At 44.5% G+C, this 21,244-nt stretch overlaps 3 non-coding genes across 3 annotated transcripts; 1 reads left to right on the plus strand and 2 right to left on the minus strand.

Annotated features, from left to right (window-relative positions):
• Positions 1 to 11,763: 11,763 nt before the first annotated feature.
• Positions 11,764 to 11,835, minus strand: TRNAE-UUC (transfer RNA glutamic acid (anticodon UUC)). The gene has a single exon. It is a non-coding gene; the product is annotated as a tRNA-Glu (tRNA).
• Positions 11,836 to 16,358: 4,523 nt separating this feature from the next.
• TRNAV-CAC (transfer RNA valine (anticodon CAC)) lies at positions 16,359 to 16,431 on the plus strand. The gene has a single exon. It is a non-coding gene; the product is annotated as a tRNA-Val (tRNA).
• A 1,194-nt stretch (positions 16,432 to 17,625) lies between these two features.
• On the minus strand, positions 17,626 to 17,699 carry TRNAN-GUU (transfer RNA asparagine (anticodon GUU)). Its single transcript has one exon. It is a non-coding gene; the product is annotated as a tRNA-Asn (tRNA).
• Between the last annotated feature and the right edge of the window lie 3,545 nt (positions 17,700 to 21,244).

The raw sequence follows: 21,244 nt of genomic DNA on the forward strand, positions 1-21,244 counted from the left end.
ATTTATGCACCCAATGACAGGGCTGCAAGATACATAAAACAAACTCTAACAGCAATGAAAAGTGAGATAGACAGCTCCACAATTATAGTAGGAGACTTCAACACGCCACTCTCGGTACAGGACGGAACATCCAGAAAGAAGCTCAATAAAGACACAGAAGATCGAAATGCCACAATCAACTGATTTGACCTCATAGACATATACAGAACACTCCACTAAACAGCAGCCAAGTATACTTTTCTTTCTAGTGCACATGGAACATTCTCTAGACTATGCCACATATTAGGTCATAAAGCAAGCCTTAGCAGAATCCAAAATATCAAAATATTGCAAAGTGTCTTCTCTGACCATAAGGCCATAAAAGTGGAAATCAATAACAGAAAAAACAAGGAAAAGAAATCAAACACTTGGAAACTGAGGAACACCCTGCTCAAAAATGACTGGGTTATGGAAGACGTTAAGGATGGAATAAAGAAATTCATAGAATCCAATGAGAATGAAAACACTTCCTGTCAGAACCTTTGGGACAGCGAAAGCAACACTCAGAGGTCAATTTATATCAATAAAGACATACATACAAAAAGAAGAAAGGGCCAAAAACAAAGAATTACCCCTACAACTTGAACAAATAGAAAGAAAGAAACAAAAGAAACCCTCAGGCACCAGAAGAAAGTAAATAATAAAAATTAGAGCAGAATTACATGAAATAGACAACAGAAAAAAAATTGAAAGAGTTAACAAGACCAAAAGCTGGTTCTTTGAAAAAATTAACAAACTTGATAAACCATTGGCCAAACTGACAAGGAAAAACAGGAAAGGAAGCAAATAACCCAAATAAGACATGAGATGGGCGATATTACAATAGACCCAACTGAAATTAAAAGAATGATATCAAATAACTATGAATAATTGTGCTCTAACAAATTTGAAAACCTAGAAGAGATGGATGAATATCTGGAAACATACTACCTACCTAAACTAATACAAACAGAGGTAGAACAACTAAATAAACCCATAACAAAAGAAGAGATTGAAAAGGTAATAAAAAAAACTCCCCACGAAAAAAAGCCCTGGCCTGAACGAATGGCTTCACTGCAGAGTTCTACCAAACTTTCAGAGAAGAGTTAACACCACTACTACTCAAGGTATTTCAGAGCATAAACAAGGACGGTATACTCCCAAACTCATTGTATGGAGCCAGCATAACCTTGATACCAAAACCAAGTAAAGACACCAAAAAAAAAAAAAAAAAATTACACACCTGCATCCCTCATAAATTTAGATGCCAAAATCCTCCACAAAATTCTAGCCTACAGAATTCAACAACATATCAGAAAAATAATTCACCATGACCAAGCGAGATTCATACAAGGTGTGCAGGGATGGTTCAACACAAGAAAAGCAATTAATGTAACCCATCATACAAATAAAACAAAAGAGAAGAACCACATGGTCTTATCAATTAATGCAGATGCATTTGACAAAGTCCAACACCCATTCATTATACACACTTTCAGAAAAATAGGAATAAAAGAAAACTTCCTCAACATAATAAAGAGCATTTATACAAAGCCCCAAACCCAACATCACCCCTAAATGCAGAGGGCCTGTAGCATTCCCCTTGCGATTGGGAACCGGACAAGGATGCCCTTTATCACCACATTTATTCAACAGTGTGCTAGAGGTCCTAGCTGGAGCAATTAGGCTAGCTAAAGAAATAAAGGGCATCCAGATTGGTAAGGAAGAAGAAAAAGTATCTCTATTTGCAGATGGCATGATCTTATACACAGAGAACCCTAATGAATCCTCAAGAAAACTACTGAAGCTAAGAGTTCAGCAGATTGTCAGGATACAAGATAAACATACAAGAATCCATTGGATTCCTCTACACCAACAAAAAGAACATCCAAGAAGAAATCACCAAATCAATACCATTTAAATTAGCCCCCAAGAAGATAAAATGCTTAGGAATAAATCGTACCAGAGACATAAAAGACCTATACCAAGAAAAGTGCTAGACGCTCCTCCAAGACGAAAAGACATCTACATAAGTGGAAAAACATACCATGCTCATGGATAGGAAGGCTTAACCTTGTACAAATGTCTATTCTACCAAAAGTGATGTATACACACAATGCAATTCTCATCCAAATGCCAATGAAGTTTTTAAATGAGATGGAGAAGCAAATCACCAGCTTCATATTGAAGGGAAAGAGGCCCCGGGTAAGTAAAGCATTACTGAAAAAAAAAAAGGAACAAAGTGAGAAGCCTTACTCTACCTGATTTTAGGAACTATTTTACCACCACAATAGTCAAAACAGCCTGCTACTGGTACAACAACAGATACATAGACCAATGGAACAGAATCGAGATTCCAAACAGAAATTCAAGCACATATGAGCACCTGATATTTGACAAAAGCCCAAAATCAGTTAAATGGGGAAAAGACAGTCTCTTTAACAATCATGCTGGCATAACTGGATATCCATCTGCAAAAAATGAAACAAGACCCATACCTCACATCATGCACAAAAACTAACTACAAATGGATCAAAGACATAAATGTAAAATCTACAATGATAAAGATCATGGAAGAATAAAATAGGGACAGCACTAGGAGTCCTAATACACACCATAAACAGTATACAAAACATTACTAACAATGCACAAACACCAAAAGAGAAATTAGATAACTGCAAGCTCCTAAAAATCAAACACCTATGCTCATACAAAGACTTCAACAAAAGTATAAAAAGATTACCTAAAGATTGGGAAAAAGTTTTTAGCTATAACATTCCCAATCATCATCTGATCTCTAAAAGCTACATGATACTGCAAAAATTCAACTACAAAAAGACAAATAACTCTATTAAAAAATGGGCAAATGATATGAACAGGCACATCACTAAAGAAGACATTCAGGTAGCTAACAGATGCATGAGGAAATGCTCACGATCATTAGCCATTAGAGAAATGCAAATCAAAACTACAATGAGATTCCATCTCACTCAAACAAGGCTGGCATTAATCCAAAAAACACAAAATAATGAATGTTGGAGTGGTTGTGGAGAGACTGGAACACTTATACACTGCTGGTGGGAATGGAAAATGGTACAACCACGTAGGAAATCCTTTTGGCACTTCCTTAAAAAGCTAGAACTAGAACTACTGTACGATCCAGCAATCCCACTCCTTGAAATAGAGCCTAGAGAAATAAGACCCTTTATATGAACAGATATATGCACACCCATGTTCATTGCAGCACTGTTTACAATAGCAAAAAGATGGAAGCAACCAAGGTGCCCATCAACAGATGAATGGATAAATAAATTATGGTATATTCACAAAATGGAATACTATGCCTTGGTAAGAACAATGATGAATCTGTGAAACATTTCCTAACATGGAGGAATCTGGAAGGCATTATGCTGAGTGAAAGTATTCAGTTGCAAAGGGACAAATATTGTATGAGACCACTATTAAAAGGAACTCAAGAAAAATTATTTGATGCTTACGAGAGTGTGGAGGGAGAGGGGTATTCACTAATTAGATAGTAGACAAAAACTGCTTTCGGCGAAAGAAAAGATGCTACGCAATACAGGAGAAGTCAGCACAACAAGATTAAACCAAAAGCAAAGAAGTTTCCTGAATAAAGTGAATGCTTCGAAGGTCAGCGTTGCAGGGGAGGGGGTTTGGGGACCATGGCTTCAGAGGACATCTGGGTCAATTGGCATAATAAAATCTATTCAGAAAACATTCTGCATCTCACTTTGGAGAGTGGCATCCGGGGTCTTAAATGCTAGCACAGGGCCATCAAAGATGCTTCAGTTGGTCTCAACCAACCTAGAACAGAGGAGAATGAAGAACACCAAACACACAAGGTAATTATGAGCCCCACAAACAGAAAGGGCCACATAAACCGGAGACTACATCAGCCTAATACCAGAAGAACTAGACGGTACCTGGTTATAACCCATGACTGCCCTGACAGGGAACAGAGCAGAGAACCCCTGAAGGGGCGGGAGAGCAGTGGCATTTAGACTTCTAACTCACGTAAAAAGGCCAGACTTAATGGTCTGACTGAGACTATACGGACCCCGGGGGTCATGGTCTCCAGACCTTCTGTTAGCCCAAGACAGGAACCATTCCCAAAGCCAACTCTTCAGACAGGGATTGGATTGGATTATAGAATAGAAGAAGATACTGGTGAGGAGTGAGCTTCTTGGATCAAGTAGACACATGAGCCTATGTGGGCAGCTCCTGTCTGGATGGGAGATGAGAGGGCAGAGGGGGTCAGAACCTGGCCGAATGGACACGAAAATAGAGAGTGAAAAGAAGGAGTGTGCTGTGTCATTACAGGGAGAGCAACTAGGAGGATATAGCAAGGTGTCTATAAATTTTTCTATGAGAGACTGACTTGAATTGGTAAACTTTTACTGAAAACACCATGAAAACTAAAAAAAAAAAAAAAAAGCACCCCTTTTGAAAGAAGCCTCTCCCATTTATTTGGTCCTTCCCACCACTACCCCAGCCCTTGAGCTGGCTTCAGTGGTGGCCAATTTCCCTGGGCCTGAGATAGGTTCTGCTGTGCACCATGAGCCATTCTCCTGGCCTTGGAGAAGGAATAAATTAACAAATGGAGGAAAAATAAACTGCCAGTTCCCCTAACCTGGGAACTCAGGGCGGAAGCAGCTCCTATCCAGGCACAAGCAGTCTATGGACTTTGAATGCCTTTCCCACTGGGTGGACCTGTGTGGGCCCATTTCAGCAGCTTAGGCCCTTGTTGGCATAGTGCAACAGTGCTCGTGCCTGAGGTCTGACTTCAACTGTTTCAGCTGTGGGGCAGAGAGGCTGAATTTTGACATTTGACACCGCTCTGCCTATTAGGCAGGGTCCTCACCTATCCATATCAGGGGCCCAAGGATTGGTGGCTCCACCCACAGCACCTAGCCACCCACAATAGGGGCCCAAGGATAAGTGCTGCGTGCTAATCCTTACAGCCAAAAGGACTGGGTCCCCATTGTCCAGCTACAGAACCCACCGAACTGTGAGCTCTAGGGCACAGGGACTCCCTTTCCTCACAGACACTCGGGGGACAGTTGCCAGCCCCTGCCTTGCTCAGAGTGTGACCCCCTGCTGCAACCAGATATCTGCGCCTACACCGATCACCCTTGCTCCTCTAAGACTGTAGGTGAGAGCCTGCATCAACTACTTGGACACCTCAGCTGAATCCATACAAGAAAAAAAGTGAATGGACTCCTAGGCTTATATACCCTGCAACAGCTCTAGCCATCTGGTGACAGGACGTTAGAGCTTCAAAGGCACCAAGAACCAGGCTAGCTCACTTGAGCAGCCTATTTGGGCATATCAAAACAAAACAAAGCAAGAAGATAAGACACGGTAAGCTAGCATAAAATAAATTAAGACAATAACTTATAGATGACTCAGAAACAATAGTCCAAATCAAATCACATAAAGAAGGAGAACATGTTCGCTTCAACAAGCTCCCAAAACAAAGAATCAAGGAATCTTCTAGACAAAGATATATTCCTGGAATTACCAGAGGTAGAATACAAAAAGTTAATATACAGAACTCTTCAAGAGATCAGGGAGGAGAGCAGGCAAAATGCAGAACAAAAGAAGGATCACACAGATGACGCACTCGAGGAAAATAAGAAGGTTATTGAAGAGCATAATGAGAAATTTAACAGGCTGCAAGAATCCATAGAGAGACAGCAATCAGAAAGTCAGAACATTAACAATAAAATTCTGGAATTAGACAACTCAAAGAAAATCAGAGGAGCAGAATTGAGGAAACGGAGGTCAGAATTAGTGATATCAAAGATAAAACTCTTGGCACCAATATAGGCGATGAAAAATCAGATAAAACCGATAGGGGCACTCACAGCCGGGGAAGAAATGCCTTCTTGTCAACTAGAAGTTCTTTCAGGATCTTCTGGCTATGAAAACACAGGATTTTTTTTTTACCAACATTAAGAAGATCATCAAAAATGGTCATGAAGAGAGGGTGGAAGGAGGGAGCGGGCTGTCTCATAGTGGGGACAGTAATTGGGAATATGTAGCAAGATGTATATAGGTTTTTATGTGAGGGACTGACTTGATTTGTAAACTTTCACTTAAAGCACAATAAAAATTAATTAGAAAAAAAAAAAGAGCATGAGCCATGTGTTAGGGATTGAATTGTGTCCCCCAAAGGGAAAGATCACACTGCTAACTCCTGTACCTGTGAATGTGGCCTTTTTGGGAGTGATAGAGTTTTTCATTGAAGATAAATCCACTGTGGGTGGACTTAATTTTGACTCACAGCGGCCCTATAGGACAGAGTAGAAGCCAACTGCCACATCTTTCTCCTGCTCTTTGGGGAGAGCATCAGTTAAGTAATACCAGAGAAGGGTGGGTCCTAGTCCTAAACCTTTCTGAGTGTTGTTTCATAAAAGAGAAGAGACATGTAGAGAGGGTCAGGCTTGGGAGGTAGACAACATGTGAGAGTCTCTCACAGACCAATGAAAGCCAGGAGATACCAGGGACTACTGGCAAGGACAGTTCTTCCTGCATGGGCCACACCACTGCCCCACACCACTGAACTCCCAGAAATTTCACTGAGGTGGAAGGAGCCTGAATTTTTGTGGGATTTATTTCTGAACTCCTTGCACGCAAGTGTTCTACCAATAAGTCCAGAGTCTTTGGCACTTCGTCCTTACTATGTCCAATCAGCATAGAGTCATTAATGCAATGGTCCAGTATGATGGCCTGAGGAATGGAAATGCAATCAATGTCCCTGAGGTCTAAATTAAGACATAGGGCTGGAGAGCTGATATATCACTGAGGCAGGACAGTGGAGGTGTATTGCTTGCCTTTCCAGCTGAGGAAAAGCTGTTTCTGATGTTTCTTCAAAACTGAAAATAGGAAAACAGCATTGGTCAGACCAATAGCTGGATACCAGGAACCAGGAGATATACTAATTTGCTCAAGCAATGAAACCACATCTGGAATGGCAGCTACAACTAGAGTCACCACCAGGTTAAGTTTACGGTAATCCGCTGCCATTCAGCAAGATGCGTCTGTTTTCTGCACAGGCCCAATAGGAGAGTAGAATGGGGCTGTGGTGGGAATCACTACCCCTGCATTCTTGAAGCCCTTGATGGTGGCAGTACTCTCTGCAGTTCCTCCAAGAATGCAGTATTGCTTCTGGTTTACTATTTTCCTAGAGAGAGGCAGTTGTAATGGCTTCATCTTGGCTTTTCGTACTCTGAGAGCCCCTATTCCTCTTGTCACGTATCCAGTGTGGAGGTTCCAGGAGTTGCTGAGTAAATCTATTCTGATTATATATTTTGGAACTGGGGAAATCACTACAGGATGGGTTTGGGGACACACGAGACCCACTGTGAGACCAATCTGAGCTAAGAGTGCAATAAGAATCTTACCTTCATATGCCCCTACTCTGACTGGTGGGCCTCAGTGATGTTTTGGGTCTCCTGGAATTAGTGTGTGTTTAGACCCAGTATCCAGTAATGCCAGAAAATTCTGATTGTTTCCTTTCCCCAATGAACAGTCCCTCTCATAAAAGCCTGTAGATCACTTTGGGGGAGGCTGGGAGAAATTTCACAGCATAAATTTTTGGCCGTGTAGGGGGTCTTTCCTCAAGGGGACCTGGCTTCCCCTTCATTCAAGGGGTTGTGGGTCAGTAAACTAGCTCTAGGCTGGGAATTGATTGAGAGGCTGCAACTCTCTATTCTGGTGATTCGAGATAGATTACCATTCACTTGGCCTGGAATTCTTCTGCTTGTAGAGATCAAGTAAACATTTAGCAGGTTTCTTGTCTATTTCACCCCGAGGACGCTTGACTCATTAGTCAACACCATAATTCCATACAAGTCAGACTATTCTGATTACTGCTTTGACTCTGCTGTCCATTGTGGTAACCGCTAACCACTCCCACCTTCTCTTTATCAATCGAATGCTGACACTTGGCCCCTAACACCACTGGGCCAATCAGCCCCATTGTAGTTAGGTGTTTTAATTCAGTTAGGGCAGTTCTCACTGTCGAAACTTACTCACGTAAAGGAGCAATCACAGCAGTCTTCAAGGATGCCGTGACTCCCTTCGCAAATTTGTTTCTCACTGTTGCGGTAAATGGTGTGTCCTCTGGCACTCCATGTGTGGGCATGTGGGTCTAACCTGATTTCCCTAAGTCTTTGAATACCTTCTTCTACAGTATACCAGGGCAGGTCTTGTACTTCAACTTGATTTACTCTAGGCCACCATGTAATCTGTACTTCATCAACCCAACCAAATAAACTATTAGATCTTTTCCTAACCTCTTGAGCAGAAACACTGAATGAAGAATCTGTGCTTAGTGGGCCCATATCAGTAAACTCACACTGATCCATGTTTATGTTCCTTGCACCACTATCCCACATCCTTAATAGCCATTCTCACACATATTCCCCAGGTTTCTGTTTGTACATATTAGGAAAGTCAAGCAGTTCCTTTGGAGTGTGGCGTGCCTCCTCCTTGTTCACACTTTGTACTTCACGATTTGGGACTTCAGTCTAGTTATAGACCTAGAACAAAAATAGGTAGTGGGGGTGAGTCACGGGAATATTCAGAAATGTCTTGAGAGACATCTACCTAAGCTGATGCCTCAGGCAAAGACCAGCTGCCTCCTCAGGTGATATCTCGAAGACTCTTCAGACACAGTTGGGTTATTCTCATCAAACGGGGGTGGAAGGTATAACTGTTTTACTGGAGGGCAGTGGCTTCGCCAAAACCCCGGGGCCACAGTGGTTAAGAGTTGGCTGCTAACCAAAAGGCCAGTAGTTCAAATCTGTCAGAAGCTCCTTGAAAACCCTGTGGGGTAGTTCTATTCTGTTGTATGGGGTCACTATGAGTCGGAATCACCCTATTAGCCGGAAATATTTTTTGTTTGTTTGTTTTATTTGTTTTGGTGGCTTAGCAGAAGAAGATGGAGTAATCTCTTCAGATGGGAGTAAGAGTGCTGATTCTCCTGGCAGCAATGATTCAGCAGAATTTAGAGCCTTGGTGTCCGCAGCTCTCTGATTATCTGCCTATATGTTCCCATTCCAAGTTTTGGGGTCTCATTTCTCCTCAATCAATGGCCTCGCTTTAACTTCAGATACCATTCGAGGTTGGGAAGTCAATTACATTGTTATTCAGACACTGTTACAGTAAGACTCTTTGTTAGATTTTCACCAATATCAGCTCTGTTACAACAAGAAATAAGGCTTTCTTTTAGGGTACAAGTTGCAACTTTGAGGTATTTTACAAGGCGCTTGTACTGTGACTCTGAAGCCCTGAGCTCATCTCTCTCACCACTTTGTCTAATGAAGGTAGGACCAACCAACCAGCTTCCTTCTTTCCTGACAAAATTGTGGAAAATTTCCAAACATGTGATCACCCAAAGACTCGCTTCTCACCAATACTTGATGTGTTTCTGATAATATTTGGCATATTAAAATTGCCATGGATTAGCAGCACCCTTTTTACACTGGAGGTAGAGTCGTCAGCACTTTTAGGACTAGTCAAACTTGAGAACCAATTGACAAAACTCATCCTTATGATTCTGTTTCTCTGGAATCACTCTCAGTAACAAGAGTCTTGGGCCAGGTTCTCAAGAGAAGCAAAACTAGTGGAGCGTATGTACGAATGTGTGTGTGTGTTCGTGTGTGTTATGTATGTATGTACATATAACTACGTATATGTATATACAGAGAGAGAGAGCTTTATGTCAAGTAAATTGCTCACATGCTTGTAGAGCTAGCAAGTCCCAAGTCCAAGGGTCAGACATCAGGTTGAAGACTTCTCCCTTCTCCCGTCTCGCGTACCTGCAGGGGCAGAGGAACCCAAGTTCGGCAGAAAAGGAAGCAGGCTGCTGGCTAAAGTCCAAAGAACTGGAGGTCACATGATAACCAGTTGGATGCAGGATCCAGAGCAATCCAGTAAACTTTGCCAAAACTTCTATACATATATTGGATGTAGGCCACACCCCCGAGGAAAATCCCCTTACAACTGATTGGCTGATCATATCAGATCACATCATGCAGGATGACTACATCACTATATAACTGACAAACCAGTGAGAATCATGGCCCAGCCAAGCTGACACACAACGTTAACCACCACACGTTACAAGCCCAGTGATTACCTTAATAATTTTCCCAACCGGTAGCTAAAACAGCCTACAAATAATTTTATCCACTCCTCTGAAAGTGTTAAGTCCTGTTTAAATATACATTCATCTACTCTACCTTCGCTTCCTAGGAAAGGTAAATCTCATGACAGTCGAAGTCAAATAGATGTTCACATTCTAAATTTGCCTCATTCTGGTTTCACTGATGATCTACCCTGATGACAATCCTTCTGAAATATTTTTTGATTATGAAAATGAGCTAATAACACATCTAAGTGTTTAAGTGTTTATACTATTATGGTGTAAATTCCAAATATTCTGGTATTAAATGATATTTAATAAGAGGACATTTTACTCAGGTAACTTTGGTGGGAGAATACCATTTGGCTAAAGGCCTGAGACAATTTCTTTCTGACTGTATAACAGGTTCTTCCTTGAGGGGATCTACCTCTTTTTCATTCGAAGAGCTCTGTGCTTGTGAATTTGTTGAGGGTCTGCGACTGTCTATTGCTGTGATTCAAGTCAGACTATGTTCACCAGACCTAGAGTGTTTCTGCTTATACAAATCAAGTAAGTTGTCCATGTACTGCATTTCTAGAGACACTGACTGAGGAGTTCATGCCAAAGAGGTCTGATGGACAGACCATTCTGATTACTGCTTCAGCTGTGTATTCAATGTAGGAAGTAAGGTCACCTTGTCTTTTAGGCTTAACTGTTGTGACTTGACCCTTCCAATCCCGTCTTCCCCTCATCCCCCTTCATTTCAATGATCCCAGTTCCATGGTAGCAGTTCCCACTGTCTTTCATAAAATAGCCACCACAGAGTTCTTTGAGGATGTGAAAATAGTTCTGTAGGATCTATTTCTCACAGCCTTGTTGAAGGTAGTGTCTTCTGGACCTTTCCAGGGGATAAAAGTAGGGGCGAAAGACCATGTCTGTGGAGTATACAATTAATTTTTACTCAAAGGATTTGGACTTTTCCCCTGGTTTCTGAGAGGTAGTCTCTAAACACCTGAGATTTTCCCAGTGACTAGAGTCTTTGTAATTTCTGGAGGGGCTCCAGGTCACACCTGAGAGTTTATGCTGAAGGGGCAAGGGGGGCCTGATTGAGAGGACAAAGAGGAAAAGTCCCTAAGAGGCTGGTTTAGAGGGATATTGCCAAAAGAAAGGAGTAACCAAAGGATCTTGAGATATCAGCAAGTTACTCTGAAATTGGGTAGCAAATACATATATATGGAGAGATGGAAAAGGCAAATGTGAAAATGTTCATTGGTAAATGGACATGAAGAATAGATAAAGTCACTACTCTTTCAACTTTTTTATGTTTATAATTGTTTTGAAAAGGAAGATTGGGAGCTCTTGTGGCAGGTTTTACTTTGTTCTCTTGAGATGAACATTCTGAAAGATGAGGACCACAGGAGCGCTGACGGTTCCTCCTGGTTCAGAGCAGAATACAGCTGTTGGGGGCTCCAAGCCGCTGAAGAGCTGCTCATCGCCTCTCACCTCTCCAAGCCTGGGCCATGCTGGGGACTCTTCTGCATCAAACAAGGGTAAAGAAGATTCCTGCGGAGGGGAGATGTCGCAAAACAGCTTTCCCTGACCGGGAATCGAACCCGGGCCGCAGCGGTGAAAGCGCCGAATCCTAGCCACTAGACCACCAGGGAACTCCCAGAGGCCTCTTATCTCTGGCCTCCAGACCGTACATCTCTTTGCACCCAACTCGGGGAAGCCTGGACGCGCCTACCTTCCTGCATGCTGCCCTCTCCTTTAGCGATCTTCCCCCAAGGCCCTTTCCTCCTCGCCTTCTCCAAAACGCGAGACAGCCTGCCACACGCCGAGCGCTGTCAGGTCTTCCCAAGTTTCGGAGCGAGGCGGCTCTGCCCTGCCGCACCTCAGATCTAACCTAGAGATGCGCCTTTGCGCGCGGCAGCGTGTGGAAAGACGGTGGCCGGGTCCAGCGCAAGGGACAAGTCTGCAGGGAGGAGGCGCCCAAGGTGGGAAGGGGACGGAGCACGAGCCCCCGAAAACTCCAATATCAAAAAGGGCTCAGACGGATGCAGAAACGGAGGCAGCCTGGATGAATAACTCTTGGAACCAGCGCCCCGGGACCCCGAGTTGAACTCCGGATTTTCCCCCCTAAAGTCCTCTGCCCCTGCCATTTCCCGGTCTTTGTTGATGGCCACTCCATCCTTCCCTGTGCTCAGGCAAAAAACTGCGAGTTCTCCTTGGCAACGGTCTTTTCCTCAGACCACATATCTAATTACTCAGGGATTTACGTGTTCTCCTTGGTAGTACAATGGTGAAGAGTCGGTAGCTCGAATCCACCAGCCGCTCCGTGGAAACCCTATGGGGCTGTTCTACTGTGCTCACTTTGAGTCGTAATAGACTCGACCGCAACGGATCTTTTGGTTTTTGTCCGTCAAATGTGGACGTTGGTCTACGCAGTTCCTCCCTTTCCTGAGCTCTGAATCTGCACCGACGACTTTCCTGATAAAGGCGGGAGGTCAATTTAAGGCGTAGCCCTCGGCTCGCTCAGACCTTAGGGTTCGAGACCCTTAATTTCCGGGCGTGGAATTCGGCTGCATTTGCCCCTTTTCTTTGGCTCTGTCCCTCAAAATCAGCCTGTTTCTGGCCTGTCTTGAAGAGTTGCGGACATGCCTGGGACCCCTCCTCTCCTCTCCTCCCTGCAGGTTAAGAAACCAACGCCCTTCGGGTTCCTCCTGCAGAGAAGCATCCGAAGGCGCTTTTTTTCCCAGTCTTGAAGTGCGCGCGCCCAGATGTGCGATACGCGGGGGCGCACGCGGTGAGTTTGTGGTTCTCCAGTAGCCTTCTCTTCTCTCCCCACTGTGTAAGGGAAGGACAACCGCCCTCTTTGTCCAATTCAGGGGGGATCTCAAAGGGTCGTGACCCGACAGAAAGGCGGTGAACCCTCTCCTCTGGGTGGGCGGGGAGGCGGGAGATTGATCCAGAAGGGAAGGGGAAACGCACGTTATGAAATTTCCTGATCTAAAGCTACCGGGAAGGCAGCCTCGTCTGGAACAGGGCCCTAGGTCGCTGAAGAGCGTGTCCCCATCTCTACTTCGAGCCAAAAAACAAAGTCCAGCAAGTAATCTGTGCTCTCCCCAGGCCTGGGGAGCACTTGAACTTCCGGTGTGACGGCAGCGCTGTAACCGCAGCACGTAGAGCAGCAACTGCAGGAGAAAAGGGCACATTCTTGCCCCCAAACTTTTTTTTTTTTTAACTTGATTTCTAAAGGAAATCCTATGGAGAATAACATTAAAGCCTATGAGCTACAGAAACTCTTTGCCTATTGGCGGTTGCCCTGAGGCGAAGGTGAAAAACCTGCGCAAACCGCCTCCGTTAACTTTCGCACTCCATGATCTGTTGAGCAGAAAAATAAAAAAAGGCAAACGGAGATGAGTTTCCAGTATTGAAATAAAACTTCCCTTGAAAAAGAATCTCCAAGAGCGAGGAGGAAGAAATCAAGCAATTGTGAATTCTGCATGAACTTCCCCTGGGTCCTGCGGTTTATACTCGGCTTCTTGGTCCGGTGTCCAAAGGAATCCAGTGCAGGCCTTCAAGGCTGGCTTGGTATGTGTTGGTTGTTCGATATTTTCAAAGAGCCAAATGTCCTAAGACACATGTTTTAGCCTTTGCTAAAAAATAAGGCACGGCTAAAACATGAAGGCGTGATTAAAGTAGTGGACTGAAATCCAGCCGCGCAGTGGAGAGGTGCTGAGGCAAAAGGGCTTGAGAGGAGAGAGCGCAGGTCAGGCCCCAGGGAGAGTACGCGGCAGGGCCTGCAGGGAGGGTTCTACTGTTCCTGGGTGGACGGGAAGTCTGGATCATTTTGAGTGTGTGTGATAAAATAGGAAACAAAACACTTGCCATTTCAACCTTCAATGAGAGTGCTTAGGTTCACCATGTTGTGGAACCATCACCACGATCCGTTTCCAAAGTTTTTCATCACCCTTAACAGAAATCCAGTGCCCCTTAAGCCGTCATTCCTGCCTTTTCCCTCCCACCTGCCCCTGGTAACCATTAGTAAACTTTGGCCTCTCTGCATTTGCTGTTCTAGAGATTCCAAGTAGGTGGGATCATATAATATTTGTCCTTTTGGGTCTGGCTTATTTCATTCAGCATAATTTTTCTAGGTTCATCCATGTCTTAACATGGATCAGGATCTCCTTTCTCTTTATGGCTGAATAATATTCCACTGTATGGATATACCACATTCTGTTTATCCACTCCTCTGTTGATGGACACTTGGGTTGTTTACACCTTTTGGCTCTTGTGAATAACGCTGCAATGAGCATTGGTGTACAAAGATCTGTTTGCCTTTCTGCTTTCAATTCTTTGGGGGTATATACCTAGTAATGGAGGTGTTGGGTCATTTGGGAATTCTATGGTTAACTGTTTTGAGGAACCATCAAACGAATTTCCACAGAGGCTGTACCATTTTACAATCCCACCAGCAATGGGTGAGGGTGCCAATTTTCCACATCCTCAGCAATGCTTGTTTTCTGGTTTATGCCAAAAGGTTGAGCACTCGACTACTAACTGAAAGGTTTGTGGTTGGAACCCACGCAGAGGCGCCTCGGAAGGCAAGTCTGGCGATCTGCTCCTGAAAGATCCAAAACTCCAAGCCGTTGCCATCTAGTCAATTCTGACTCATAGCGACCCTGCAGGACAGAGTAGAGCTGCCCCATAGGCTTTCCGAGGCTGTGATCTTTACAGAAGCAGGCCGCCACATCTCTCTCCCACAGAGGGGCTGGTGGATTCAAACTGCTGACCTTTCGGTTAGCAGCCGAGCGCTTTAGCCAGTGCACCACCAAGTCACAGCCTTCAGAACCCTATGGAGCAGTTAGTTCTGCACTGCACTCATGAGATGGTCATGAGTCCTAATCAACTCCATGGCAACTAACACCAAGTGGGGGGATGAATAAGGAGTAACGACATTGAACATCTTTTCATGGAAACACGGATCATTTGTCTGGAACACCAGCGCCCTTAAAGGGGCCACGGAGGCGCTGGTCCGAAGCCCCAGGGTGAGAGCCTTCACAGCTCCTGGGCTGTGGGGAGCTGGAGAGCCCGAGAGGAGCTTAGTTCTGGAAATGGGAGCTCTAGCGAACTTTGGGCTCCTGAACCTCGGTGGAGCACCCCACCCCACTCCCCCTCCCGAAGTCCTAGCTTCCGGGATAAAAAAAAAAAAAAAATTCCGGGATAGGTGCAGAAAACTACTTTAAGGTCTAAGGGAAGCCACAGGCTCCTTTGCCTGAAGGGATTGTTGGTGTTTTCCCCGAGGGCTTTTTCCAGCTGCTGGCAGTGGAATTTCAAATGTAGTTGAATTTCGGATGTTGCAAGCCAAAGTACTTGGAGACTGCAGGGCTTACGATTTTCCTGGACAAATTCTTAGGCTAGCTCAGTCACGTGGTTTCCGTAGGGTAGTGGTTCTCACGTTCGGCTCAGGCGGGAAGGGTCCCTGTTTAGAAGGCGGGCTAAAACAGGTTTCTTTTCCTGAAGGGTTAAGCGTTTGCCAATAGCCTTTAAGGAGAAAAAAAAAAAAAAAAAAAAATAACAGGAGGACTTCATTACGGAGCACCTAAGCCAGACCTCATTTCTCTGCGTTAAGTCAGATGGGAGACCAGGACACAATTCTCATCTGGTTCTTGGGAGGCGGGGCACCAAACTAGACATGCTTTATGTTAGTTTTAGTTCCAGAGAGTTGTAAAGGTTCTCTTTGTTCTCTTCTATCACCTGAACCTTCTCCACAGGCTGACACTGAAGAAGAAAACGGCCTCAGGAAGCACCGAGGGAACCCTTCAGGCAAAGGAGACTGAGACTCCCGATATGCCCTGGCTTAGGGTCCCTCGCCTACCCTGGAAACAAGGACCATGGGGCCCCACACGCTGGATTTGACATCTCACATCAAAAGCAAACTGAAGTGGCAGGAACAAGAGAAAGAGATAAGAAAGGCGTTAAAGCTAAGTCTTGAGAGAAATGACCAGTCAAGGCAAATGCAGTGAGCCTTGGTTCGCTTGGTGCTTACTGAGGCCCTTTCCAGGACTTTGCTGCTGCCAGTCCAATTTCGAAATGGGATTGAATTTGGTACATTGAAAGTCACAAAAGGTCAAGAAGGCCACCATAGAGTTTTCATGGATGTTCCTTAGATTATGTGCACCTCAGGGTTTCCGTAGTGTAGTGGTTATCACGTTCGCCTCACACGCGAAAGGTCCCCGGTTCAAAACCGGGCGGAAACAGTTGCTTGTTTTACTCCTCAGAGCCCATTGCTACTTTTCCCCATTGCTTTAGATCTAGAATCAGACACGAGTCCCGGAAAGTCCCAGAGGGAAATGCACAAACTGTGATGACCGGTAGGAAGGTGCAATACCGCCAGAAGTACTGCAAGGTTTTTGTCACTTTACATGAACCTAAATCCTAGGGTTCGTCTATGGAAATGGATCCTAAGGGAGTAGAAGCAGGGCGGAAGGAATGTAGTGATGGATACGGCCAGGTTTACTGATTGATACAGGTGCACTAGGTAGAAATTCTGGAGCCACTGTATTAGTTTGAGCAGCTGTCGGCAATTCTACATTGTTCACTTGAACCACTTCACTAAATACGTGCACCCAGAGGAGGCCTACAGTAAATGAACTTGAAATGGCACAAAGTCTTTGATACATTTCTTGTAGTGGAAAATATCTAAAGCCTCAGGGGGATTAGAAAGCTACAGTAAATTGACCGTGTAAGACATGGTCATTCACCCACATCTATAGCCCCAGGTATTATCAGGAAGACGTAACCTTCAACAAGTCTGTGAGAAATAGACTTATGGGAACTGTCCTTGCATCCTCCAAGCATTCTGTGGTGGCGATTTTATGAAGGACGGTGGGAACCGCTGCCATTTCCTGGGATTTCTGAAATTAATGGGAGTGTAAGTCAGGGTTGCTAACGACACAGAACGAGCGAGTATAGGTAGCTAGATAGCTAAAGGTGAGTACAACTTTTTTTGTATTCATAAAACCATAGACCCAACTTGATTTCCAAAATACATATTTTAAAAAAAGGGTTAAATAAATAATACCAAAACCAAACCTGTTGCTGTCGAGTCGATTCCGACTCATAGCGACCCTATAGGACACAGTAGAACTGCCACACAGGGTTTCCAAGGAGCACCTGGTGGATTCAAACTGCCGACCTTTTGGTTATCAGCCGTAGCACTTAACCACTACAACAACCAGGGTTTCAATAAATAATAGTAGAAGTAAACAAAGTGGAAAAAAAAAAACTTGTCAAAAGCAACTCCGATGATTCCTCTCTTTCAATCATTACTGAGTTCTCAGTTTCCAAGCAAAGAGATAGAAGGCTAACTGACGTTGCTCTCTGCCTTTATATAGTAAGATATAAGCAGTAGAAGCTCTGGGGACATCCTAACACATATAAAACCTAAGGAACGTCCCTGGGTGGGCTCGAACCACCAACCTTTCGGTTAACAGCCGAACGCGCTAACCGATTGCGCCACAGAGACCACAGGTAACCCTCGCCTTTTCAACAACGAGTGAACTCTTGTGAAGCGCTAGGTGGTGCCAGAAGCTTTCTGCCGAACCATTTGCGCAAAGCCTCGGAAAACCCGACAAGTTGGGGCGACAAACCCTGTTGTTCGTCGCGTTGAAAGCAGTGCGTTTGGGTGAGTCTGAAGCTAGGAGAGCAGCCAAAACGGCCTTCGCCCCTCCTTGCTCCTTGTCCGCCTCAGATGCAAGCGACCCCCGGAGACCCCCGGGTCTGCACCCCAGTCTGAGCCCAGTGGGGTCCACGACAGGGTTGCTCTGCCTTCGCCCGACCGCCCGCCCGCGCCGTGGACGTCCCCCGCTCGCCTCGGTTGCGGTCGGTGTGGCGGGAGCGCGGAAAATAAACGGGGAAAGGGGATTGGAGAAGAGGAGCGAAGGAAAGCTGGGAGGCGTGGAGGAGAACCAGACCTCCAGGAGGCTTGTGCAGAGACTCAGGCGAGGTCCTGGGGAGGAGAGAACGCATTTTAAGGTGTAGCACAACGGGCAAGGAGGAGCTGAGAGAAGGCAGGAAATGGGAGAAAAGCGGCGCACCTGTGGCTGTTCAAGAACAAAACGACAAAACAGAGTGAATGTTTTTCTGTCAATACAGTGTAAGAAGACCAGAGAATGCCGGTAGGTTTGTGGCGCGCCGTGGTCGTATAGTGGTGAGTACTCTGCGTTGTGAACGCAGCAACCGTGGTTCGAATCCGAGTCACGGCAGTGTCCGACGTAGCGGCGCGCGTCTTTTGGTTTGGTTTGCATTTCATTCCCGCATCTGCATCACTCCCTACCTGCGGCAAGAAGGCAGCAAGCCTTCCAGCTAGGGGTCAGAAGGACAGGAACTCTGACAGTGAGCATGCCTGGAGCCTGGTCTAAGGGAAACCTTGCGTCCGCCCCACATCTGGGCAAAAGGTGAAATGCCTCTCACTGGGCCTTAGAAGCATCTTCCACTGTTGAGATGATGTGGTCATAACCGTTTTCTTGGTAAAGGTATTTCAAATAGCAACTGGGCTTTTTTACACGACACCAGAATAAACTTTTGATGCGTTTACAGTAAAATCCAAACTCCCTGCCATAATCCGTGTGCGAGCCATGTCCCTCAGTTTTTTTGCTAACAGCACTTTACTGAAGTGTACTTCGCACTGAGTATAATGCAGAAATCTTTAGTGAACAATTATCGAATTTTGACAAATGTAATCAAGTTATAGAAAGTTTCCATCATCCCAGCAAGGTCCACGGAGCTCCTTTCCAGGTAATCCCCGTCCCCCATCCCTTCCCCGGTTTAGTTAATCACTCTTCTGAGGTCTGTCACCAGAGATTAGTTTTGCCTATTCTTGAAATGCACGTGAATGAATGCACATTTTTTTGGATCTGACTCTTGTTCGTTTTTTTCTTTTGTCACGCAACATTGTTTTCAAGGTATAGCCATGTTGTTGCGTTTATCACTTCTTCATTGTGGTATTGTTGATAAGTGAGTTATTCCAATGTGTGAATACACCACAGTTGATGGACAATTGGGTTATTTCCAGTTTTGACTTTTGTGAAAAGGCTGCTATGAGCCTGCTTATCTGAGTCTTTGTGTGGACATGTGCATTCATTCATGTGCATTTCAAGAATAGGCAAATCTAATCTCTGGTGAGAGTCCTCAGAAGAGTGATTTTTTGCCAGCTTCCAACTCTCTCTATCCTCCCATCCCCCCTCCAGACAGGAGATGCCAACACAGTCTCAAGTGTCCACCTGATATTGTTAGTTCACTCTTCATCAGCATCTCTCTCCCATCCACTGTCCAGTCCCTTCCATGTCTGATGAGTTGTCTTTGAGAATGGTTCCTGTCCTGTGCCAACAGAAGGTTTGGGGACCATGACCGCCGGGATTCCTCTAGTCTCAGTCAGACCATTAAGTATGGTCTTTTTATGAGAATTTGGGGTCTGCATCCCACTGATCTCCTGCTCCCTCAGGGGTTCTCTGTTGTGCTCCCTGTCACGGCAGTCATCGATTGTAGCCGGGCACCAACTAGTTCTTCTGGTCTCAGGATGATGTAGGTCTCTGGTTCATGTGGCCCTTTCTGTCTCTTGGGCTCTTAGTTGTCGTGTGACCTTGGTGTTCTTCATTCTCCTTCGCTTCAGGTGGGTTGAGACCAATTGATGCATCTTAGATGGCCGCTTGTTAGCATTTAAGACCCCGGACGCCACATCTCAAAGTGGAATGCAGAATGTTTTCATAATAGAATTATTTTGCCAATTGACTTAGAAGTCCCCTTAAACCATGGTCCCCAAACCCCCACCCTTGCTCCGCTGACCTTTGAAGCATTCATTTTATCCCGGAAACTTCTTTGCTTTTGGTCCAGTCCAATTGAGCTGACCTTCCATGTATTGAGTGTTGTCCTTCCCTTCATGTAAAGCAGTTCTTAGATAGTAATTAATCAGTAAAAAACCCTGTCCCTCCCTCCCTCCCTCCCTCCCCCTCATAACCACAAAAGTATGTGTTCTTCTCAGTTTTTACTATTTCTCAAGATCTTATAATAGTGGTTTTATACAATATTTGTCCTTTTGCCTCTGACTAATTTCGCTCAGCATAATGTCTTCCAGGTTCCTCCGTGTTATGAAATGTTTCACAGATTCTTCACTGTTCTTTATCGATGCGTAGTATTCCATTGCGTGAATATACCACAATTTATTTACCCCATTCATCCGCTGATGGACACCTTGGTTGCTTCCAGCTTTTTGCTATTGTAAACAGAGCTGCAATAAACATGGGTGTGCATATATCTGTTTGTGTGAAGGCTCTTGTATCTCTAGGGTATATTCCGAGGAGTGGGATTTCTGGGTTGTATGGTAGTTCTATTTCTAACTGTTTAAGATAACGCCAGATAGATTTCCAAAGTGGTTGTACCATTTTACATTCCCACCAGCAGTGTATAAGAGTTCCAATCTCTCCGTAGCCTCTCCAACATTTATTATTTTGTGTTTTTTGGATTAATGTCAGCCTTATTGGAGTGAGATGGAATCTCATTGTAGTTTTAATTTGCATTTCTCTAATGGCTAATGATCGAGAGCATTTTCTCATGTATCTGTTAGCTGCCTGAATATCTTCTTTAGTGAAGTGTGTGTTCATATCCTTTGCCCACTTCTTGATTGGGTTGTTTGTCTTTTTGTGGTTGAGTTTTGACAGAATCATATAGATTTTAGACATGAGGCACTGGTCGGAGATGTCATAGCTGAAAATTCTTTCCCAGTCTGTAGGTGGTCTTTTTACTCCTTTGGTGAAGTCTTTAGATGAGCATAGGTGTTTGATTTTTAGGAGCCCCCAGTCATCTGGTTTCTCTTCGTCATTTTTGGTAATGTTTTGTATTCTGTTTATGCCTTGCGTTAGGGCTCCTAGGGTTGTCCCTATTTTTTCTTCCATGATCTTTATCGTTTTAGTCTTTATGTTTAGGTCTTTGATCCACTTGGAGTTAGTTTTTGTGCGTGGTGTGAGGTATGGGTCCTATTTCATTTTTTTGCAAATGGATATCCAGTTATGCCAG

This window comes from Elephas maximus, chromosome 3 (assembly GCF_024166365.1).
Source record: "Elephas maximus indicus isolate mEleMax1 chromosome 3, mEleMax1 primary haplotype, whole genome shotgun sequence".
Taxonomy (NCBI): Eukaryota; Metazoa; Chordata; class Mammalia; order Proboscidea; family Elephantidae; genus Elephas; species Elephas maximus.